The sequence below is a fragment of the Erpetoichthys calabaricus genome, chromosome 8 (assembly GCF_900747795.2).
Source record: "Erpetoichthys calabaricus chromosome 8, fErpCal1.3, whole genome shotgun sequence".
In the NCBI taxonomy this organism is placed as follows: Eukaryota; Metazoa; Chordata; class Cladistia; order Polypteriformes; family Polypteridae; genus Erpetoichthys; species Erpetoichthys calabaricus.
Window position 1 is genome coordinate 85,103,705 of NC_041401.2, and position 14,011 is coordinate 85,117,715.

The window sequence follows — 14,011 nt, forward strand, 5'->3', positions numbered from 1 at the left end:
AATTGTTTCAGCTAGGGCATTTAAGCTAAGATCTTGCTGTCTTTATCTGGTTTTTGCTTTTGTAGCTGGTTAACACATTTATACCCATTTGGATTTGCCTTGTCTGGACCTTTGGGCCTCCACTTATTTCATGACGTGGGAAAAGAGATGCCAGTTTAGCTGCTCTGCAGTACTGTGATCTATATAACACTTTAAGCTCCGCCAAGATTCATGTCAGGATTTTAAATTTAAGGAATATCGGAAATGAGAATGTCCTATGACCTGTTTGAGTATTGGTAGATGACAAACAGCTACTGAAATCCAACTATTCTTTGTTCTTTCATAATATTATGGTTGAACTACTAGGCCGATTGGCACAGTAACAGACTATTTAGGCAGAAGAAATCACCACTGAATCAGCTTTGTCAAACCTCCATTAACTATGCTGATTTGTTCCCTTTCTGCACTATAAGCAGCTGGGCATCTTTAGTGCAGGGATGTTTTACCGGTGACCATGGTAACAAAAGCTTTGCACCTCTGAAGTTTCTGCTCAAGATCTCCTCGCCTGATCTGTGAGTAATCCTATGGCATTAAGGCAAGAATCCCAGGCTTTGAGACATGGTCAGTTTTAAATGGATTACAATATATTTTCCACAGGCCATAATAATGTTATCTTTAACAGAGTGCAGTACAGAGGAAGCTGCGACACAGCCAGAACCCTGCAGTATAAACAGAATGAGCAGCACTGTTAAAAACTCAAACAGCCAGGTACTGTGGAACATTCTGGCAGAGGAACTGGAGGACCGCCAGACAGAAAGCACCAGTAAAAGCCCCTGTGTGTTTACCTAAGACGGGTGGGAGCTTTATCTGAACTGTTAATATTAAACAAAGAAGGGAACTCTGCTGGCACTAGACCAACGTCATCACATGTTACAGTACAACATCCTTGTGGTCTGCAAGTAAAAGACAAAAAACAAAACTAAGTGACCTCATTTCATCCTCTTGCCATTTATGGAATTATTTGACGTCACAAGGAAATAATCCATAATGATACCCTTCAACAAACTTCAAATCCACACGTAATTACAAACTTTGGATGTTTTACAAATTAAACATCTGTGAAATGGTGAGCTAGGAACTTTTTGGCATAGAAGTAAATGTTCTGAATAAGTAGGAAAACTTAATTTGTGCAGGCATCGTGGCTTAGTGGCTGAGGCCTTGGGACTGTAAAGTGTTGCCGGTTCAATTCCTCTCTGTGTGATCCTAAGCAAGTCACTTAAACTGCCTGTGCTGCAGTTGTAGAAGTACATTTAAACAATTGTGTTCTTATAAAAGCACCTAGGGCTATGGGCCACAAGATGGTGTAGTGGTTAAGTCTTTGGACTTCAAACCCTGAGGTTGTGGGTTCAAATCCCACCACTGACACAGTGTAACCATGAGCTAGTCACTTGACCTGCCTGTGCTCTAAATGGAAAACCAAAAGAAATCAACCAATTGTATCATAACTGTGGTAAGTCAACCTGGATAAAGGCATCAGCCAAAATGAATGCAAATATAAGGAAGCTGAATTGATGCCTGTACACGAGCCATCATGCTGTGTAAAATAGTGAGGTCCAAACAGGCTGGGAGTCTTGCCCTAAATATTGCTCTTATTTAGCACTTAGTTATTTGGTTCCAGAGTTCTACTGTAGATTCAAATCTTAGTCTAGTCAGTGGCTGGGTGCAGCTTGCACATTGTCTCCACGTGTGTGTGGATTTTTTCATTGAGTGCTATGATTTTACTCCAGCGTCCAGTGGTGTGCCTCCAGTGGCACTTGTATAGGGTCCACAGGCAGGTGGGCCCACAGTGGCTGCATGGTTTTAGTTCTGTAAAACTTTATTGGTAACCTGCTATCCCACTTGGCACTGGAAAGAACATTTTAATGGTGTTATCATTTCCACATTTCCATAAAACTTAATTATGACTATGGAGTTTTTATGAACCTTATCTAATAGATGAATCTCATTGATAGTAGTCATTTTTAATTTATAAGTTTGAAACAGAGAGAGCGTGAGTTATTTCTTTAAAATAATACACATGCCCTACTTTCTGAACCCAACTCCTGTTCATCTAATTCTTAGAATTTGCTGCAACACCAGAAGTCTGTTATGATGTTCTCCATTACCCCTTTTTTATCATGTGTTTCATGTCCTATTTGGGTGTTTCGTATAACAAGATTTGTTTAAGTCACAATTGCGTTTGTTTTGAAAGAAATAAATGAATTGTCACGCATGACTGCAGCATTATTTTCATTTTGTTGATCCACAGTCATTTTGTTATTTACAGCTCTTACTACAAGGACGATGCAATGTGCACCACATGTAACCTCACCAGTATAAAAAGATCAACGTGGTGCACTTCCTGGTTGTCCAGGTTTGTGGATACAAAAAAAAAATCTGTGTATTTTATTCTTCATTAAACAATGTCTTCTTTTGATCTCTGAGAACAATTTTATTTAGAGTTTTGATTTTAGCGTCTGATTTCCTGCTTAACTTTTGGATTGTTTTCTGACTATGTTTCTTCTCTTGGCCCTTTATTCTTTTCCTAGACACGTTTCCCAGAGCTGGCAGAATAAGACAACTGGAGAGAAATGCTGTGATCAGCAGAGTAAGCTACAGTAGCTAATATAGTTGCCAATCCAACAGTGGACTCCTATTATTGAAGGCATCTTTTGTAAGTTTGTTTTTCATAACAGATATACTTTTTTGTAATAAAATGGTTACACAAGCATCATACCTGAGTATTCTGCATTATTCCCATCACATATTTACAGTCTAATCCAGTTCGAGATGTGGGTAACCATAACCTTTCCTGGAAGCAAAGCTGGAAGGAGCCCTGGTTGGTGTGACTACATTGACAGACACACAGAGACAGTATGATAGAATCACCACTCAATCTTACATGCAGGCCTTTGAAGGTGTGGGAGGAAAACATGAGAACCCAGAAGAAAACCAGACCGTATGATTCTGTAGTGATTCTTCATCTACTGTTCCTGTGTCCTTTTCTATAACACAACCAGCAAGTTCAATATTGGCTTGTGCAATGGTTACCCTGTGTTACATCAACCTAGCCGTTTAACCACATGAGTTACAAAAGGCAAGCAACTATATTTAAAGACGGCACAACTAACAACATGTATGTTTTAACTAATGCATAATTAGTAAACACTAATTCTATATACAAGTACAAAATATATAAAAGTTTTAAAATTATTTAAATTTTTTATGGTTCACATATACACAAGGACAATGTAAAGACATTAGGAAAACTGGCTCGGAACTTCCTTCTGTTATACATCAAAATACAGTAGTTCGCTAATCTACCAGTGAAAACAAAACTCTGCTGTAATGTACTTGAATAACACCTTTGATCCAACTGCTCAAACGCTAGCCATGTAGTCACATATATGAGGGCTGTCCTGCCCAAAGACCATGAAATACGTAGCTGTTCAATGTACGCTTAATCCACTTCAATTTCCCAACAAACATAATGGGCCCTCCATGAGAAAGTCAGTGCAAAAAGGGGACATGATTTTTGTCAGTACTGTATTCCACCAGACATTTTCAATTCCCCCTCCAACAACAACTTAGAACAGCCTGCCTGGGAAAAGTTCACAGTGTTCCTATACAGGAACAGGTGGGTCCGGTTTAAGTATGTTTGTTACAATTAGAGTTATCAATTTCTGTTTCAAAATGACTGTTTTCTAGCAAAACACACAGGAATGTCTTTTTAAGGTTTTTGTATTAAAACTAAATTATATAATATGAAAAATTAGTAGGGGATTCCGAAGCTAGGAAAGTGACACCCTTAGGCATTTTTAAAATATTACTTTGTTATTACGTCAAATAGACAAAGCAATAGTTTGAACTAACAAGCATTCACCAGGCTTATATTCCTGCATCATTAGTTTAATTGTCTTAAAGACAATGGGCATGTTGTCCCACGCAGGAAATTCCGGGAAGGTGGCTATGTATTAAAGTACAATAATACAAGTCTGGGACACTGAGGAAAAGAAACGTATCATTTAAGGTTTGTTCAAACTCTTCTCTAATAGGCTGGGAAAGCCATTTCTATAACAGAGCTTAGCCACTCTGCCTTACATTTCACATATTGATTGTTGCTCTTCTTTATCATTAGTATGTTCGATGGGGTCACAGGCATCTATGCATTGGTCTATGACTCTACACTCTGTTTAACAATGCATATTTTTATTGCCATTAGGTTATTGTTTCTCTTTGAATGTTTCATTCCTTTCATCTTGGACCATCATTTTTCATCACGCCAGCTGAACAGCTGCAAAAAGAAACCATCACAGCAATGTCAGGCCATCCACATTTTTCTGACAGATTCCATTTCACTTTCATAGTTCACAGCCAATAGTATGAACTTCCATGCAGTGAGATTAAAGACATAAATCTTAAATGTCATATTCAGCTTCAAGGAAAAGACATCCCTCATTTAGTGAAGAGAGAAGATAAAGTAAAACTTTCATGTCTGAATGCTTCTCTAAAAACAGAGAGGCACTTGCATGAAAAGCAAAGGAATTGGACTGGTGATTACATGCAAGATAAAATGGTTATTTTTGTCAGGAAATGATCAAAAAATATTTTAGATTACTTAAGAGATTTTCACGTGCCCTCATTTGAGCTTTCCACATTGTAGTGATGAAGACTGCCGTACGATTATACTTACTGGATTTTTAAATCACTGGACATGTTTTCTGATTTTTTTTCATTGATTATTCAGTAAGATTATGAGACAGCCAGCCCTTTGTGTCCTGTATTTTCCTTTTTCTTTTTATCGTTATGTAGTGTAAAAGGCATTTTCAAATTTAAACTATCACCTAATGTGAATTCTTAATCATGTGCCTTAACCTCCATAAAGTAGCCTGTCTTTAATGTGCAGTGGTTACATGTTCGTATAGTGTTTGTAATTCTCCACAGAGTACTGTTGAATGTGAGCTGCCTATTTTTCATTTTCATCACACCTCCAAAAGGCAAAGATCTGCCAATCTATGCAGTTAAATAAAAGGAGCTGCTGGACCTATTATTCAAATATAACTCATGAATCAAACATGCTTCATTGTTTTGTGGTGTTTTGTTCTACTGTTATATACAGAATGTATGAAAAACAGTCATAAGTAAGTTGTAAAAAGAAAATCAAAGCATCACTCATTTATTTATGAAGCCAATGCGTTATATATTTTTTTAGATCTAAAACAAATCAATTTTCATCTTTTGCTCTGATCTTTAGTAATAAAACCTCAGCAGGTTCAGTGATGAATTCAGCAAGACAGCAAAGTAAAGCAAAAGCACAACTGCATACTAAACAGAAATGCATAAAATGCATTAAAATAAGGGGGAATTCTAACCTGTAAGTAAATGGGTAATGAAATGGAAAAGTGCAGAATGGTGATAAAGGTAACGAAGTGGAGAACAAGGGAAACCACAGTGCTGCAGTGATACTTGAAAAGCACATGCATAAAGCAGAAGGTTGACTGATGGTATATATTGTATTTATTCAGCCATTTACATGCTCTTTAAAGATTTGTAATGACACTGAAATGAAGTATAAACTGTAGGATTATTAACTTAGTCGCTCTGTGAACAATCCATTAACTTGGTTGTATTCTACTGAAAAAAGTAAAAGACATATACAGTAGATATTTGTAGTTAGTAGCTCTACTTGTATAATGCCTAGGGATTATGTAACCTATGGAAAAGGGAGAGAGAGGTTGGGAGCACGCACTGATAGCATTTTGCCGCACCCACAACACGACGAACCACTTGGATTGGGACCCTAGTGCAAGGGGTGACACCTCAGCACCAAACTGGAACAGTTTGAGGTTTTATATGGTGGCTGGAGTGCCAATCCTGCAACCAACCCCCAAGATTTCCCTGTAAGTTGGAGGACCTACTTGCAGGGCAGGATATAGATTAACGTCATACTCGAGGCAAAACAATTGCAGGTTAAGGGCCTTGCTCAAGGGCCCAACAGAGTAGAATCACTTCTGGAGTTTACAGGATTCAAACCGGCAACTGAACCCTAGCCTCAGAGCCATCACTACATAAAATAAACCATTGTGGTGGAGCATGGAAGGACTGGAGGAGAGTGTATTTTTAAGCACGTTTCTCTCCCAGACCGACAGAGGGCAACCCTCTTGACTTGCAGCAGGGCCATGGGTCATGAACATAGAAGCTCAACCCTGTTGGGGACCATGGCCACTGCCAGGGGGCGTATGGACATTTGTAGGGTCTTATTTGGCCACACTTCTGTGTGTGTTGGAAGAGGCTCGTTGGGCACCTGGAGTCCTTCTGGGTGCCCTATAAAAAGAGGACAGTCCCCACTATTCATGGGCCAGAGTCAGGAGGAAGAGGACCAAAGCCTGAGGAAGAGTGGAGGTGGATGGACTGGCGGCAGAGAAGGGACTGTGTTGTGTCTTGGTGCTGGTTCACTATGTACACAGGACTGTAAATAAACCATGTGCTGGGTTGTTAAACCTGTCTCCTGCTTGTCTGTGTCGGGGTTAGGGCGGCTGTATACACTTTTCTTTGTTCCATCCCAAGTGACGCAAGTTTAAAGTTTCCATTTGCATTGTACCATGTGTGTTGTGGAATGAAAGTGATACTCATTCACTCTCTTCAGAGACCACAAGTATGCGAGGAAAGATATTACATTAGGTTCTGATTTAATGTCTAGGTAATGTCTGTTTTATATTATAGTATGTATTTCATGATCATTCTGAAAACCAAAAGCCAGAAGGAGATTTGGGCAGTTCACTGTGAGGCTCTATTAGCCTTCAGATTTAATCAATAAACAGGTTTCAGTGAAAACCTGCCATTACTGGGCATGGTGTTTTACCAACCAGCATTCCTATTATAATTTTAATGCACCACAGATGGCAAAACTTCTTTGTCAAGACTTGAAGATAGTTAATATCTCTCTATTATAAAAAGAAATCCTGTCCTGGAAAGCAAATGCAAGGCTACGATACGTGATTATCGTATCAAGACATTTTAAAGACCCGCGAGACCAAGGAGACTTGCCACGGTGAGTCTTGCGGGGACCGTAAACATGAGACTTGGTGCCAAGAGATTGTCCCAGGGCCGCAGCAAAAAGGACAGCGGCTGTACAGGCTTTAAAAAGATCGAAGGGCAGCGCGACAGCAGCCACCCCGACCCCCCACCCCCCCACTCCGAATGTGAGCAGCGTTATACATCCTGCAAGAAAGAATTCAACCACTCCCGGGGCCAGAAATAAAAGTCAGGTATTGCTTTTACAACGTCACGCGAGACCAGGCAGTGAGCCATCATTTAAAACAAGTCAACAGACCTCTAAGCTAGAAGTTGTTGGATTGCTTTTGGCAGGCAAGCATCATGTGCTCGGAGCTCTTAAAACAACGACATACGACAGGCAGAAGAGGCAGCTAGCAATTACCAAAAAGACAGCAAATGATCCAAAGGCATATCCTTAGCGTGCGTTCGGCCACAACACCCTTCACAACACGAGCAGCATTATACGTCTGGCAAGAAAGAGATGTAACCACGTGCGGGGCAGGAAATAAAGAAACAAGTATTGTTTTTGCAAAAGTTTTTAAAGTAAAAGTGAAAATAATGCATATGTAACAATTCACAAGAAAATAACACTCTCTTTAAATTGTAGATTGCCTGCGTAAGGTAAAGTCATCCCTGATGAATGGGGACGTGGGAATGAGAGGTCTTTTCATCGGATTAGCGCTATTTCAGATATGGAATGGCAAAATGGGGGAGGCAGCTTGATGAATGAGGTCTCCAGGACTTAAAACAAATCCAAATCATATTATGTGATATCATCTAATGTGAAATTCTACTCCGTACTTCTAGAATTTTTATTTTTTTACTGTATTGAGGATTTATTCTGTTCTATATATTGTACTGTATTGTATTGAGCCCCTTCTTTTTGACACCCACTGCACGCCCAGCTTACCTGGAAAGGGGTCTTTCTTTGAACTGCCTTTCCCAAGATTTCTTCCATTTTTTCCCTACAAGGTTTTTTTTTCGGAGTTTTTTCTGGTCTTCTTAGAGGGTCAAGGCTGGGGGGCTGTCGAGAGGCAGGGCCTGTTAAAGCCCATTGCGGCACTTCTTGTGTGATTTTGGGCTATACAAAAAATAAATTGTATTGTATTGTATAACCGGTAAACCAAACACGGGGGTTGGCGAGCAAAGCGAACAGGGGGCAGAGCCCCCTAGTAGATATACAAGAAAATGTTAATGTCCAAGTGGGCAAGCCAGTTTCCTCCCACAGTCCAAAGATATGCAGGTTTGTGAACTGGTCCTGGTCTGTTTGTGTGTGTGTTCACCCTGAGATGGAAAGGTACCCTGTCCAGTGTTTGTTCCTGCCTTATGCCCTGTGATTGCTGAGACACGCTCCAGCTGCCCTGGATAAGCGGATTAGGAAGATGGGTGAATAGATAGATAGATAAATAACAACAGAGTAACATACATCTTAAAATAAAACCAAACAAAGAAATTAAAAATCAGGTAACCACATCCTGAAGTAACAAGGCATATAGCTTCTCTGTAGCTAATGTAAATATACAATGTAAATATTGATTAGACAAGCTTCTGAATGAGACCACTATTTGGGAGGGAGTGATCAAATATCTTCTTCCAGGAAACACCCTGCTGTTAAACATTGACCAACCTCCACGTACCTGTATCGGTCAACTACCTCATTTTTCTCTCTTTATTTGTATGTTTAAAGATTATGATGGCACATAAATTACAGGGGAACCCTGTTCTTTCAGAACTTTGCTGCTTCACTGCCAGATGCATTTGGTAGAACAAACAAAGTGGGAAAAAAAAAGTTTGAATAAATGCTGAAGGCCACTGGTTTTGCTTCTGGTTACATGAGCCAATGTGAAATATGATGACAGGGAATCTAAAATCTAAATTATTCCTGTAATATTTTAAATTTGCAACACCATATATTCATACATATTGTATGAACATTAACTTGTACAGAGTCTATTCAGAGCTACCACATTTGTGGAATGAGGGGGGCAAACCAAAGAAACAGAAGACAACCCACCTGGACATAAAGAAAGCATTCCAGCTACATTTACTATAGGCAGTAACTGAACCAGAAGTTGAAGACATGATGACAAAGCAAACTTACCAAATAGCCACCATGCTGGCCTTTAATACATTCAATTACTATTTTGGAAATTGTTTAAAAAGTTTACTGTATTGAAAAGAGCTTGGATGAATATTTATAGAATGAATTGAAATAAAATGTTAAACATAAATTATTTATCATAACTCTGCAAATTGTTTAAGAAGCTGCCTCCAATTCAACCCCAAAGTTGGAAGTGAAACTTTTTTTCTGTAATTATCTGAAGTTTACACATGCAAAACAGCCAAGAGCTTCCCAATAGTAAAATGACTCTACTTAGTGATAAGGAAATTTTAGAGCGCGAAGTACTACTTAGATTAAAAAGGCTGAAATTAAACTAATCACTGGAACTAACTACCATCTAGAGTGTTAAATGAAGTTAGTGAGCACACGGCATCACTACAGTATGAAAAAGTGACCTGATGATTCATGTTGGCAATAATGTATGTTATGTGCTTTCAGTCAACATAGTAATATACAGTATTGTTCTAATTACAAACAGAGGAGTCGGAGTAGGAGATGGTGGTAAAATAAAGTGAGGAGTTAGAGTAAAAATTGATGGTTTTGTGCATTTACTCCACAACCCTGTCCTCGATGCGTATTTTTCAAAAATTATTGGAAGCTAGCAAATATCTTTTTGTATGAAAGGGATGATTGGGCTAAGCCAAGTAACCATAAGCTAATGAGCAAAAAATGCATCACGAGTAAATTAATAGAAGTAAATTTAGAGGACAAGACTGAGCATCACATGACAAGAACAAGTGTGTTAGTCAAGAGTCAACTTGAGTTCAGACGGGAGGGCTTGTTTCACTAATGTTCTGGATTTCTATGATAAAGGAAGAAAATGATATGATCAGAGAAGTGAGTCTGATATCACCTATTGCGATTTTCAGAAATAGTTCAGAAGAGTTTGAAAAGTTACCTCATATGAGACCAGGCATCAAACTAAGTGGGAAAGTGTATCGATGGGTGCAAAATAGGAAGCAAAGGCTTATGATGCAAGGACACGTCAGGTCATTAGGTGATGTTAAAATTGGTGTCCCTCAGGGGTCAGTCCTGTGGCCACTGCTCTTTTTAAATACATATACCTTAGATACTATTCAGGTAAGAATATAAATAGAATAGAAATTGCAAGCTGGTTACTCCTAACTGCTTTTTGCAACATATAACTGGCAACTGTTCTGTTTACTACTTGTAAATACTTTATACTTCATCAGCTTGTACTTCTTGATATCTGTTTTATTTTGTATAGTTTTTCTATTTATTTGAGTTAACTATTGAAATTTGCAAATGTTTTTTGTTCAAGAATTTGTTGTATTTGTATAGTGCAGGGGTCCTCAATCACAGTCCTGGAGGGCCGCAGTGGCTGCAGGTTTTTGTTCGAATCCAGTTGCTTAATTAGAAAGCAATTTTTGCCAATAATTTAATTTCATGGCTTGTTAGTGCTTTAAATCTGCTCTGTCAGGTAATTCTCATTTCCTAGATTTTCTTCCCCTTTCTAAGGATATCATCCAAATGATTTGAAGGCTAAAATGGATGAGTAATTCTCAGTCCTTCATTTTTTTCTCTTCACTTTCCTTCCAAGTATTTAATTAAACCCAGTAATGCATGATAAACACACAGAGGTGTAAATGGCAACCCGCTAAATGGAGAAATGCCGGTCTCTTTTGTCATATGCATGTTATTGCTAATTAGGAGCCATTAAAAACCAAGAATACGGCTGTTTAAGACTAAAATAAGCAATAAGGGTTCAAAATCTTAACGAATGAGACAATAATAGTGAAGCAGAAGTGTTACTTGAGCAATAAGGGCTTCTTATTAAGCAACTGGGTTGGAGAAAAAACCTGCAGCATCTGCGGCCCTCCAGGACCGTGATTGAGGACCCCTGGTATAGTGGTTTGCACAGTGTCAGTTTAATGGTGGGCTGAAATTGTGTTGTCTTTAGTTGGTAATGTCTTGTACCCCAGGTTTTGCACCTAACCAAAGTCAATTCTGGTATGTTTCACATGCTAGCAATAAAGTGATTTGGCTTCTGATTAAGTTTTCAGATGATACAAATCTAGGCACATGATCTACAATCTTCAGCTGAATCATTACAGCGGGATCTAGACAGAATACAGACAGGCAGATCTATGGTAGATAAAGTTTAATATAAGTAAATGTAAAGTATTACATGTGGGAAGTAAAAGAGTTAGATTTGAATAAACATGAAAGTACGCCTTATTAGATGGACCTAGAAGTTGTAGTAGACGCATCACTGTCAGCATTCAGATAGTGTATAGTAGTTATTAAGAAAGCTAGCAGGATGTTACTGTAGGTTATATAGCATCATGTGTTAAGTACAAGTCAAGGGAGGTTATATAACACACGGGTGAGACCACATTTGCCAGTGCTGCATGGAGGTTTGGCCTACAGGCTATGAAAAAGATATAGCAACACTACAAAAAGTCAAGAAATGGGCAATTATGCTGATTCCAGGACTGCAAGGTATAAGCTATGAAAAGACTGAAGGAGATGAATCTTTGCAGTTTATGCAAATGCAGACATGATCAAAGTTATGAAATGAATTAATACAGTGGGTGCCAGCTGTTACTTTAACATTAATTATTCAACAACAAGACAAGGACACCGATTGAAACTCGTTAAGGGCAAATTTTACATAAATATTAGACAGTTTTTCTTCACAAAGAAAACCATACACACATGGAATAAAGTACCAAATATTGCAGTAGTTGGACTTTGGGTTCTTTAAGACTCAGCTCAACATTACTTTGGAGAAACTAGGAGGAAAGGATTGGCAAGCTTTGTTGGACAGAATGGCCTGTTCTTGTCTGTTCAACTGTTCTCTGTGGATTACACAGACTAGGAACCTGATTGTGGCAGAAATTAAAGTGAGTGGTGAGATGAAGTTGCCATGCCTACATGTTCAGCTTTAAATCATTAGCTTAGAAATGCCTTTAAATGGTTATAGAAGAGTCAGCATATGCCTTTGTAAAAAGTTATTAGACTGTACTAGATTATGAGATGATTAGAGAGTAGTAGATTATAATTACTCTGACGTTAACTTAACATCTAGAGAAAACTTTTATTATATGTCTACACTTGCAATACACCTATAAAGATGTCAAGACATCTTCTGCCAATAAAAAATAATAATAATATTCTAAATAAGGTGGATGATTAGTTAATAACTCAACAGACCACAAAAGGAAGCCAACATTCCATTAAAATGACTGCAAAAACAAATTCAGATGACAAACATTTTAGATAGATAGATAGATAGATAGATAGATAGATAGATAGATAGATAGATAGATAGATAGATAGATAGATAGATAGATAGATAGATAGATACTTTATTAATCCCAATGGGAAATTCACATTCATTATTTAACATTCAAATATCTGTGACTAAGTAAAATAAAAATTAAATATTCCTTCAGTGATTTATGTTATATCAGTTCATTACTTGTTCCTTTTTACATAACACAACACATAATCCATTACAGGGTTATGGTGGGCCAGAGCCCATCCTGATAGCATTGGGTACAAAGCTGAAAAAAACCTTTAATGGTTTCCCAGTTTGTCACAGGGTTCTTAACCCATTTGTACACCCAGACAACGTAGAATCTCTCATTAACCTAACATGTATATGTTTGGCATGATGCAATAAAACTGGAGTACCCAGAGAAAGGCTACACAGACACAGGGAGACTGTTCAGACTCCACAAGTTGAACTTAGAATGTTACCATTAATTCTTATTCGTCTAGAAGTAGTATGGTGCTTGTAGGATTAATCACTTTTTTGGGGTAAAGAAGCTACAATAACATTAATTTTACACGTATCGATTTTCTTTGAACATGTTTACACATTGTACTGCATGGCTTTTATATACCTTAACATCCAATGGTTTCTTAAGCCGCGCAGCTCCCACTTCAACTTGCTTGCACTTGTACCACATTGGTTTCCTGAGAGTCATTATTTGCACAAGTCTTTGCGAAACCAGACAAAGTGAGAAGGGGTTGAGCGATTGATTTGGTAATTTTAACATTACGAGTTTTCAAAAATGTTTCTTTGTTGATGACAGTTGCAGTAGCGCCACACATACAGCATGTTTAAATGTTGTGGGCAAGCATGAAAAATTATTTGCTTTAAGATAAATCACTTACAGAAGACACCTTCTTGTGTTCCCAGAGTACCTTGTAAATATAGAAAGGCTTAAGCAGAACTACAAATCCATCCTCACCCCTGCCCAGCCAGAGGCTTGTTACTAAAGAGGAAATTAAAAAAACGTCTCAATGCTGAATGAAAAATAAAAACAACAATAAAAGGTCACTTGAAGTAGGTTCCACATGAGGCCCTCTACAATTCTTGCCAAAGTAAACATGCCCTTTTGTACAGAATCTGTTGGCATTTTTCCTATTTTGAAAGGGCACAAAATGTCATGGTACACTGTAGGTGAAGGACAAAAGCAATTGGCATATTCTTTTTTTTTTGCTGAGTGGCGAGCAGAATTTAAGAGAGTACTGGGTTCTTTAGGTCTGGTAAAATCTTTCTAAAAAGCCACATCGACTCTGTAAGTGTCATGTTTACTAAAACCTTTTAAATGGAACATGATGTCCAACATAAAGCCATTTGTTTAAGAAAATGTTGTCTTTGGATTACAAATGAGGCAGAACTTTGCAAATAATGTATACTTTGTATAAAATCAAACTGAAGATGATAGACACCCCTATTTGCTAGGTGTTCCAAGTTTTTTTACTTTTAAGTCCAGTTCATTTGCATTAGTTTTACTTCAATGTTTAAAATAATTTGTTAGATTTAGAAATCATTAGGCT

At 38.1% G+C, this 14,011-nt stretch overlaps 1 protein-coding gene across 1 annotated transcript in view; it reads right to left on the bottom strand.

Annotated features, from left to right (window-relative positions):
- atp2a3 (ATPase sarcoplasmic/endoplasmic reticulum Ca2+ transporting 3) overlaps nt 1–14,011 on the bottom strand; it is a 298,736-nt gene that overhangs the window by 93,668 nt on the left and 191,057 nt on the right. The window lies entirely within an intron of this gene.